This window comes from Tubulanus polymorphus, chromosome 12 (genome assembly GCF_964204645.1).
Source record: "Tubulanus polymorphus chromosome 12, tnTubPoly1.2, whole genome shotgun sequence".
NCBI lineage: Eukaryota > Metazoa > Nemertea > Palaeonemertea > Tubulaniformes > Tubulanidae > Tubulanus > Tubulanus polymorphus.
The window spans coordinates 9258757-9271158 of record NC_134036.1 but is presented as its reverse complement, the minus strand read 5'-3'; positions in this window follow the sequence as shown (position 1 = coordinate 9271158).

Below are 12402 nucleotides of genomic sequence, written 5' to 3'. Positions count from 1 at the left end.
TGAGCTTTGAATTACATTTTTTTGCATAGATCCATGCAATATGGTAGCCTGTTGGTTTTTGTATATGGTCACCAGTGGGCTAGCCAACTAACTTGGTATTTTCATATTCTATTGGTGCCAAAAAATAAAAATAGGAATGGCAACATTGTTTTATTTGTGAGCCTCAAAAAGCCGTTTCAGCCATTTTACATTTTTTTACAGGCTTGACATGGTTTTTATGCCTGGGAAAAAAAAAACGAAAAGTTCCCATGCTTCTAACACCAGAAGTTGTCCGCGCTATGGACACACTTCTTTCGCTTCGTGAGCGTGTCAACATCCCATTAACTAACCCATATTTCTTCGCGAGCAAGTCGAAGAATGGCCATCTGAGCGCGTGGCAGGCCATCAATATTGTTGCAAAAGAGGCAGGCATCTTTCATCCAGAGGTTATCAATACAATAAAGTTGAGGAAGTATAACGCGACTGTTTGCCAGGTTAGTGGATCTTCGCCATACCCCAGGGATTATCTTTTATGCATAGTTTTGATGCATGCCAACCTTTTTTGACGCCTTATAAAACGTTACCATTATGAAACCTAAACAATGATAACCATTCAGCGTCATTTTACAAACGACAACCGTAAATCGATGTGCAAAACGTCACAGGTTTATGTGTACACATGCAAGCTATTTGGCAAAATATTATTGATAAAGATGTAGAATGGCTCCCTGGGATTATATAATGACCTCTATTTGAACGTCGAAATGTTATATCGCATCGAATATCACGAGAAGACGTATTGTAATAGTAAAGGATGTATGATTATATCAGGGGCGGCAGGGATAAATAGAAATGATAAGTAAATCGGATTATTCGGTTAAATGGCGGATGTATACACGATTTGGAAGTCCGATATAAAAGTCAGACCCAGACATGGGGATGCTAGTGGAATGACGAAGCTATCTACGATCTGAGTTGGGCCGGCGTGAATTTCATCGGCGGCTACAAGCGGTCTATATAAAAACGTGTAAACATATAATTTCAATATTCAAATGTTTTAGAAAATATGTTCGATATTAGACGTATGCAGGTTTCATGAGATTAGCAATTTATAATAGCATAGCTGTCATATACGGCTCCGCGTCCACTGATGGCATGTGTATAAGGTGACAATTCAATTCAATACTTTATTGCATATGCTTATTACATTGAAATTCCGGGATAAAATTCCAAAAATCAATAAATTTACCAATTTTGAAATTAGAAAATACAAGACACACGGGTAATTCATACAGAATAACATGAATAAGTTAATTATATGACAATGTCTACTTCAACCCAGACTCAAGTCTAGGACATCAAGTGACAGCCAGACCGGGCCCTAGGACAGGACTGGCTGGCTACACGATATGCTCGAAGTCACGATGAAGCAGACATCAGAAGAGCTCTTTCTTCAACCATGGAGGCAATGAAGTGGCAGACCAGCTTAGAGGCAAAAGTGAATCGAAGTCACAAGTTGACAATTTCTTTTTAAATTAGACCAGTTGAAGACTGTATCATCTACCCAATCGCCAAATCTCATAATTCCCGAAATTTCTTAAAACTTCGATTTCAAATTTGCAATTCCACATTAGCTTATACCAGAAATTCTACATTTTTTCGCAGGCGTCAAATAATTTATTAAAGTTAATTTTCTTGTTGATTCTGTCATACTTAGTTTTTTGTCAAAAGATTAATGAAAAAGAAAATCTGAAAATGTGGGTTGAAGGAATTTTAGAAACTGTTTGATTTTTACAGGATATCGAAAATCATATGATGCCATAATGGTTCTTCCACATTGTATTTTGGGAATTTAGTCCCAGCGAGCTATTGCGTTCACTTTTCGTCAGTATGTCTTCGTTTATCAGACAGAATCCAGTTATTTTGGGAAGTTTTGAAGACCCTTCAATGGACTGTCTTCATATTTGGTTATATATGTATGTACCCAAGATACATCTTCAACCCACAAATTGGCCTAAACAGAAGTTTTGAAGACTATTCGATCAATTATCTTGATCTTTTACATATATTTGTTTTCCCCGTGGGCCCATCAGCATGAAAAAAAATTGTGTCTATTGGACTCAACATGGCTGTCTTTTGACCTTTTTTTGTGCCCAATTATATCAGTTTTGGCCTGAATTCTGAGACCTGTTGCGTCCTAATGATATGCCCTTTTTTCATTGAAATTTTCGATGGGCATTCTATAAAAGAAGTCATTAATACATCAGACAGGTAGTATTTTCGCAATTGGTGGTCATCTTACTGTCATCAGTACTCATTCGTAGGTGGAAAAAAAGTGGTTTTTTTGGAGGAAAATATCGACAGGTTTTAACTGATAGCCTTTATATTTGAATTTTATTAGCAATGTCATAGGACGCATCTCCTCACTTATAATTGGGATCAACATAATTTTTGTTTTTGGTTTATCTTTATCATTGAGCCAATTATGTTAAACCGCGGTACGTTTTATTATGTGAGCATATGTTCCATTGGTTCTCGGCCTAAACGACGTATAATGATGCGATTGAAGACATGGGAAACCTCCGTCGATGACATGGTCAGCTTCTTTTAAATTCCCCTTTTTGGCGGGAAAATTCTTAGCTCTCGAAATATAAAATTGCAATGAACTTGATTGGGGGGCGTCGTCTCTACAAGCGAATGTGATTGGCTCGTTTTGGGATATACAGGAAATTCCATGAATTTCGGGAGCTCATGACGTTTGGGAAAACCTTAGTATCAAAACAATCTAAAAACAAAATGGCGAGCATTTCATTTGGCTAGGTACAGGTAAGGTACCGTACGTGGTTCACTTGCAATTTGGATGACATGTTGTTATGAACATAATCTAATGGGTTATTTAATTTAGTAGTACGTATATCGGTAGAGTCCTGTCTTGGATTTGTCTTTTCAATGTCTTAGCCCAAAGAAATAGGCTAATATACCTTTGTTTACGGTTTCCGACAGGCCCTGTCAGTCAAAAAAGTGCTGACTGAAAATAGCTTTTGGAATTACTGGAAGAAAAAAATAATGAAGAGCAAATTCTGACCGTTTCAGCTTATGGGAATATAGGATAATAAAATATATTTCACGTAGGCCCATATATCCGCTGTCAGTACTGTCGGATTGCCTTCTATGCGCTAGTGTTGAACACACAGACAGTAGGCCTACATACACAAATAGTGATAGTGCTGCAAACCACGCTCTAGCCTAATGCTCGCTCTAGCATGTATGAATGCATTTGTTTCAAATGGTGTTCAAATGAAAGTTTTTTTCTTGATAAAGTAACTTATCATCGATAATCATTTAAACTATTATAACAGAAGATGAGCAGTGTGTGTTTTCTGTTTCATGGAATTTGTAATACACCAAAATAGTTATTCATATCAAAATTTTGGGCATGGACCGTAAACAAATGTATATTTCTGGCCTTATTTGACTACAAAATATTTCTTTGAAAAAGATAAAATACAATATGATTAAACGATAACCTTGAACTCTAGAATTAAAAAGATTTCTCATTGGCAATGCCCTTGGCTCCAGTTTTCAGGGTAAATCACTTTGCCGTGGGCAATTTATTTCATAATTGTGAAAAAAATTTTTTTTTCAAAATATAAAATAGTTTTCCTGCCTACCTACCCTACGAAATTTTGGACGTGCACCGTAAACAAATGTATATTTTTGGTCTTATTTGACTACAAAATAATTCTTTGAGAAAGATAAAATACAATATAAACTCTTTGAAGTCACGAATTAAAAAGATTTTTCGTAAGCAGTGCCCTTGCTCCAAACAACCAAGGTAAACCTCACTTTGCCCATGGGCAATTTATTTTCTTATTGTTTTACGTAGCTCATGGACCTGAAGCATGGTGAATTGGAGTGGCTAGCCAATCATATGGGCCATGAGTTAGATATCCATCGCCAGTTTTATAGACTACATGAATCAACGGTAGAAATGGCCAAAGTCGGTCGTCTTCTCATGGCAGTTGATGCCGGCAAAGTTGCAAAATTCCATGGCAAACGCATTGAAGACATCAAACTAAATGGTATATTTCTCTTCAACCTTGTGTACCTTGTTTTTTATGAGGGACAGATAATTCCTGGGTATGAATTTTGAAGGGTTAATTTCGTTCCGCAATCTCATCAAGAAGACATAGAAAATGATTTATCTGAGGTACTGATTCCTACCATCTCCCTGTGTTACTTTGAACACGGTTGTCATGGTTCATAGGACAAAGCTTCTGACACACTGGGTGGTTCAGTCTGCTGACTCGATCAACGGACTCTGTCACCGGTGATTTTCTGAACGATTTGATAGCCAAGAGTAGCTGACACTGTTGGCTATGCTATCATGTGGTTTAGTGCACAGACGTTGTGAAAAAACAGGATGCTAGCACCACCCTATTTATTGAATACCTTACTTAATGAACACTCTTTGCCCGGAACCAAATTTTCCCTACTCATTTTCAAGTAACGTGTGACAGTGAACTATAGTGAACAGTGAAAACTTTTTTTTGGTACCAAATGAGAATTTTACCTCTCTATAGTGAACAGTGGTCCCATCTGAAATTCTGCGAAAAACTTCATGCCGAAGATAGGTACCGGTATACATTTTCATTCATAATTTGAAAAAAAAGAAATCTTTTTCTTGATAATTTCCGTCCTTATTTTCGATTTGATTATCTGTAAAAAGTAAGTTTTCTCTCATCATTTGAATTCAATCCAATAGAGTTTTCACTCCTTTTCATTTGTTCTGCTTAATCTTTAGAGTACCGGTACCAATGTTTAATTTTGATGCTGGATTAAACATACACTACACTATCATATTGTAAATTTAGGAAAGTCCGTATTAAGAATTTTGTTTCTTGTTTACATATTGTATTGGTACCTAGGCATACCACAACGAATTGCAAAATTGTAGCTTGTGGCATGTTCTATGAATGTGTTGACCTTCTAGGACATTGGTACTTGTATATGGCCACCTGGTGGCAATGGATAGCCGAATAACTTGGTATTTTCAGATAATATTGGTATCTAGGCATATTTTGTAATGCAAAATTATAGCTAGTGACATGTTCTATGATTGTGATGAGTTCTAAGGTCATTCCTGTCTTAATATGTTCACCAGGGGGCATTGAATATTGAAATTTCCTTGTGTTGAGCATGTGAAGTGGGTCCCTGGACTCCTAGTTGTCTGACTGTCAGTTAGTTAGATTCGGTTAAGAATACACTTTGTACCACACATAGTCGTATTTTTTCAAAGAAACGTCCTCCTGAGGCATCCGTGGCATCCGTCTACTATATTGTCAGGTACTGATTGTTTGTTTTTTGCGAAATCATATCACTTAGAGCAAATAATACAAGTAGACATAGTTACATAGTTATAAGAGGACTATAATTCGTGATTGAAGTGTGTATGCAGACAGGACAGTCAATTGAATCAATTTAACACGGACTGACTTTGATTGACAGACGAAAAATGCCCTGTTCGGCGTGATAATAGAAAAAAAGATATATACTTAATGAGAAAATTGAATTTCTTTTCACTGATATCTCGCATCCACCTCACTACTAGTTAATTTTAAACTCTGTCTTCCACCATATGCAGACCTGTCAACTGTTCCTGATTTTCAGTAATTGTTTCTATTTTATGATGAGAAATACTGATCATATTTGATTTGTTCGATGAATAAAGAAATATGAAAGGTGTTACTGAGGGTCTTATAGTTGAATTAAATGTTACTGAAAAAAATTAAAATTGGTCCTCTTGTCTTTTATAGGTAAAATCAATACATTTTCCTGCCCATGCTTTATAAAAATATCTGTAGAAATATGTTTTTAAAATGCAAGGAAATTCAAATAGAATTGGGTTGTGTCTATCCAATGCCCATCCAGTGCTATGGGCTGAGAGCTGGATCAGATACTGTAAACAGATGTAGTTAAAACAGATTTATCACATATCTGATATTTTTTAATATGCCTGAATTCATTTTCACATTATTTGAAATAAAAGTTTACATCAACTTTATTTACATTATGAAATATTTATAATGAGCTATTTCGATTTTCCTAGGTCCGGAAGGAAAAAGATAAATGCCATTAAACGCTCGTTATGAAGTTAACTGTTTTATAAGCTTTTGATCATGTGCTAGTTAGTTTCAAGGTTATTGGTATCTTTACTTGTTCACCAGGGGCGTCGAATATTGGAACTGTCCAACATTTCATCTAGCACCCTAGTTTTGTTGTAATATTAGAGAACATGTTTAATAAAGTGTTTCAAACGTTTGCAATTATTTTACACATGTATCACTTTGTAACTAAGGCTTTTTAAAATCTTTTAAGTGCCAGAAAGAAAAAGAAAAGCTCCATTAGACGTTCGTCATGAAGGTAACTACAGTGAACTCCTCTTAATCCGGATCCCATTAATCCGGATTTGCTTATTTTGTGGTTTGTTAAGTCCGTTTTTTCTTCAAATCCTTAATGAATAATTCAGTTCATCTGTTAATTAGAAATCCATATTTCCACTCTTACCGTACAAACATTTTGGTCCATTCATGCATAATCAATGGTTTCCATGTCACTTATTCCCGTATCGCTAAAGGTTGAATGGGTCATACTACTGTGAGGCCTAGTTCATACGTCAAACTTCGTTGATTACTTTTCTATCCTTTGGGAATTCCCCATTTTTAGCCCACTTGGGACTTCAGTCCCAGCGGGCTATTGCGTTCACTTTTCGTCCGTCGTCCGTAGACGAAATCCAGTTATTTGAGTTATTTCAGTTGTTTTGAAGACGCTTCAAGGGATTGTTATGACATTTGGTTTACATATGTTTCTAACCTAGATACATCTTCAGCCCAAAAACTGGCCCGGCCAGAATCAATATGGCCGACTGGCAGCCATTGTTGTTTACCGAAAGCAGCACTTCACACAGCTTTGAAGTTTTCGAGGGGAAACTCGAAGCCACTCGAATTTATTAACTTGATCATTCATGTATATTTGTATCCCCCAAAGGCCCATCACCTTTAGGAAAATTGGGTCGATCAGACTCAAGATGGCTGTCCTGTGACCTTTTTTTTGTGTCGAAAAATGTCAATTCTGACCCAAATTCTTGAGTCCTGTAGCTTCCTATTGGTTTGCTATTTTCCATTGAAATTCATGATGGATATTCTATGAAAAGGGACATTAATACATGAGACAGGAATGATCAGCCAATTACCACGCAATTGGCGGCCATCATAGTGTCGTCAATACTCATTCGTTGGTGGAAAAAAGTTTTTTGAGGAAAATATCAACAGGTTTTAACTTATAGTGTTGCTATTTGAAAGTTTTAGCTCATGACTATGATTGTGGTGAGTTTCAGGGTCATTGGTTTTTTTAACCCACTTGGGACCCCAGAGGGCTATTGCGTTCACTATTCGTCCGTCCGACCATTCGTCCGTAGACGGATTCCAGTTATTTTGGGAAGTTTTGAAGACACTTCATGGGATTGTCTTGATATTGGGTTTATTATACCTGTATCTGGGTTTATACGTGTATCTACCCTAGACCCATCTTCAGCCCGATCAGAATCTAAATGGCTGACTGGTGTCCATTGTCATTCGCCGAGCCCGAAACCAGCACTTTTTACACATTTTTGAAGTTTTGAAGGGAAAATTTGAAGACGCTTTCATTAATTATCTTGATCTTTCAAATATATATATTTGTAAACCCCCATCAGTGTTAGAAATATTGGGTTAATCGAACTCAAGATTGCCGTCCTGTGACCTTTTTGTGCCAAAAATAGCCAATATTGGCCTGAATTCTGAGACCTGTAACTTCCCACTAGTTCAGCATATTTCATTGAAATTTGTGATGGGCATTCAGTGGAAAAGGATCTTTAATAAACCAGACCGGTATTTTCGATCAGCCAATTACCACGCAATCGGCGGCCAAATTGGTGGCCATCATAGTGTCATCAGTACTCATTCGTAGGTGGAAAAAGGTTTTTTGAGTAAAATATCAACAGGTTTTAAGTTATTGTCTTGAATTTTGTGTATCATTAGCACTGTCATAGGATGCATCTCCTCACTTGGAATTGACACGATTTAATGGATATACCATGTTCCAAACAGTATCCAGGTTGCATTTTGTTTTCTCTACTTATACAAATTGGTGCAAATGCATGCACGTGTAAGTAGTAGATGACGCGCATCGGGAAGCAGGTCATGCATCAATCCACGTACATATCAACCTATCATCCTTGATTTGTCAAAAAGTCTTTTATAGTCACAGAATTGTTGGTGTGAAGCTTAGGTCTATGACTTTTACTGGAAAAACTATCCTAAAAAACGAGTCAGACGATGGACTTTTGTCAGTAATTAGTTTTAACCTGACTGTTGTTTGGTTCCACTCGGATATTTTCAAAAAACTGAAAATCTGATTTATAAAAGCTTACCACCTGCAATAAGGTAACTAACTTTTCAGCAACTGGCCTGGTTTAATTTGTAATGCCGTAAAATTTGAAATACTTAAGGGCTCCTGGTGTATGATATTTTGTTGATCGAGCTTCCATATTTTGAGCCTCAGGACTTATCAAAGTGCTAACGTTTTGGATTAATACATCTGTATATCGTCTATATTCCCAACTCATTGTCTAATCCAGTTGAGCTTCGTTTGGACCAACTTGCAAAAATGTTTGATAAGCATTATAACACTGTACAGTGTGTACCAACCAAGCTAACTCGTCATCACCCAGAGTTTGAGTTTTGATTTCTCTTTCGTCCTATTAGAAAGTATCTTTCTAGTTTTTTACGCAGGTATAACTTTAAAACTCACACTTTTTACTATCTTTTAAGGGCCGGAACGAAAAAGAAAAGCTGCATTAGACACTGTTTGCGAAGGTAACTAGTTTAGTGGCCTTTGATTATGCGCAAGTTTGCACTACAATTTTAGTGTCCAGCAACAAATGGTGCTTGTGTCCAAACTAAATACAATTCAATTCACAGAAGTTAACTGACATCCGGTTACAAGCTGTTAGTGGTCGAATCTGAGGGGAGAAACATTTATCTTTTTTTATATTTGCTGTCTGGAAAGGGGAGTCATAATAATCTATATATGTGTATGAATGTGAATGTAATTTTTTAATTTTTGGTTGTATTGGAGGATGACGAGTTATGCGATTCATGAGAAGAATGGACAGTCGGAGGTTAGAGAAAGTGATCGTTATCGATACCAATATTTACCTATGTTGTGTGAGAATTGGTGTTCAATGTATAAATTTGTAGGCCAGCTTTAAGCTGAGCCTGTTACTATATAAATGGAGCGAATTCAAATGACATGGTTTCCAATAAAAGGCCTTTCGACCATGCGACTAAGCATATATTCTTACAAGTCATGCATTCAAGCTGATCCGCAGCAAGATTTCGTAGTACCAAAAAAATGTTTGTAATGTTGATTTCCTGAATGCGTTGGTGGTTATTAATGGTTTCAGACAACAAACGTAGTAAGATGTAGTAAGCAGGTTGTTGTTTGATGCTTTGATCTATCAGCGCTGACCATAAATCAGCCTGGTGTAAAAATAATTCTTTCTCGGTTCTTCCGCTGCGTTATCTGGCAAACATTCAGAAATCTTTTTATAAACTTAAGGATAGACGGAACCGTATTTGGTCGGAACAATGGGTTGCATTAATTATGCGGCTGGTGAAAGAATCACGCTGTTACTTCATGATACTCCCGACTACTTTCTATAAAAAGACAAAAAAGGAAGTATGGGGAGATATTGTTGTTATGCTTTGTCCCGTATTATAATCAAATTTATTTAATATAACAGTTATAGAATGATTTTAAGAAAGATAATGGATCATAATGAAGTTCCGAATCAAATGTATTTTCAATAATTCAAAAGGGAACATTCAGTGTTCATATATTTGATTTAAATATCCTGGATGTTGATTGAGAACAAAGTCTCTATAATCGCTAAAGTGTAATGAAAATTAATTTGTGTTAACTGTTAATACTAGCTCTCTAAATTTTCTCTTGTTGTATACGTCTGTTGGTAACTTGCTGGGAATAGCTGTTCTCTCAACAATGATAAGCAAGGAGTGAGTAAATCATTCCGCGTCATGACAGGAGGGTTGGAAGGAAAATGTTAGTTCAGCAAATCAGTTTTGAAAATAATTTTAGTTCAGCGAATCATTAAGGCTAAATTTTATATAACCAAAACAGTCATGACAGTTAGGTTGCTGCTCCTTGCCAAAAGTCGAGTGGGGGAGTCGGTATTTTAAGAATGCCGATTCTTTCTATAAAAGGGACCCGCATCTTGAGAGAGCAGACACTTGGTAAACACTCAAAAGATACTCGATAGAGGTTCGATAGATACTTATTAAAAGCTTGTTTGGGACTTGATTCAGGACGGGTTACCAGCAGGAGAGTGCAATAGGAACTTAGAGCTAGGAACTGGACTGTTTTTTAACTGGAGAGCTGAGTTTAAATATTAAGGTAAATAAATTCGTCTTGTTATTGTTATAATCATCCAAATTTCCGGTATTCTAGTTTTTTACTTGGGTTTGTGCGCGGACACGTTCTCTCGCCAGGGACTGATCATTACTTTTATTAATTAACGACTAAGGAGAGGATTGTGACCGGCGTATCAAAGCGTTATCCATTCTCCAGGTTGCTGGATTTTTAAAAAGGGCCTCATTGAGGTGTAAAAGAGGTTTTTCGAAAAAAGCTGAAAGCAAAAATATCAGTTTTAAAAAGCCAATCTCCTCTATGATTGGATTAGCTGCAGAAATCAGCAGGTGTTCATGTGAACCCGCGGTATCGTTTACTGTTTTACTTCAGGTTTTATTTTAAGATTTAAAATTGTATTTCAAGATCGATTTCTGTGAAATCTATATTTGATTTTGTTTCGGAGGAATCATTATTTACACTACAAAAGAAATTCATCCTTGACAATTGCGCATCCCTTACAAAAAAATCACACATGTGATTTTTTAAAAAACACGTGTGATTCACATGTGTAAAAATGGGACATTATCACACATGTGATTTTGTATGTGAATCACACGTGTGATTTTGTCCCATTTTTACACATGTGAATCACACATGTGATTCGCATTCAAGCTGTATCACACGTGTGATTTTCTAAATCACACATGTGATTTTGTCCCATTTTTACACATGTGAATCACACTTGTGATACAGCCCAGAATGCAAATCACACATGTCATAACACAGTGATGTGTGATTTATAACGCATGTGATCTGCAGTCATCCTCATTGTTCCAGCTCCGCACGACTGTATTCAAGAAGAAGTATAAGTACACATTCATAATGGTCAAAATTTGACCACTTCTTTCATTGGACATGATGTTTCATCCATACTTCACAATTTCCTAAAAACTCATTGGCTGAAAGGAGATCCCCATAGTGGCAAAACAAAATGAAATTTCAAAATTACCAACGAAATGTAATAACTCACTTGTGTAAGCTTACATATTAATGGGAATTTTATTTTCAAATATTTACAGATTTACCTCGTCAATTTATACTGTTTCAGCATTTGTCCAATCTTCTTTCTAATTTGGGCCGCGGTAACCCCCAATCTACAATTCAGAACATGATCTGGAATGAGACAAAATTATAAAACATTTAAATACTACACACAATTCCAAACAATTCAAATCAATAAATCAATAACCCTAATATCAATCATTTGATAAAAAAAGCCAAAGTTACATTATTATGATAAGTGAAACAAGACAAAAATAAACGGTGCTATTGTAACACTAGCTTATAATTTTTTGCAATCAACACTTACCATAACAGGACTCAAAACCTCTTTTTCAGTAATTTGTTCCGGCTGAAAGTATACGTTTCATTCTCCGTGAAGATAAATTACTACTCCAGGAAATGTACTGACTCCCTAGATTAATAACGGAAAATTCCATTTTAATTTGTAAATGATTCATTCAAATGTAGAAAGAATTGGCAAATACTGTTCAATACCGGCTGATCATTCAGTTTAGGAATTATACAGTAGGCTTATAGTATGCAAACGAGTGTCTTTTTCCTGGACATATCGTGATTTAAAAATAGTTCATGGTGTAATCTAGGCCTACTTGTTAGGCATGGACATGTTGTACTTTGCATGCATCAATAAATGAAATATTTGTAATGCATCAATCATGTCCATGAAATAAAGTTTGGATGAATTTGATTTAATTGATTGATTGGTACACGCCACTGATTTTACCGACTACAGTACATTCAATTAACATCATCGACGATAAATATTTGATGAAACACAATAATACTTGCTTTTGAGCTTGGATTCAAACACCAGACTTTTCGAACTAAGAAATTAACCATGAAAATTGATTAAAAACAGCAACGACTATCCTCGAA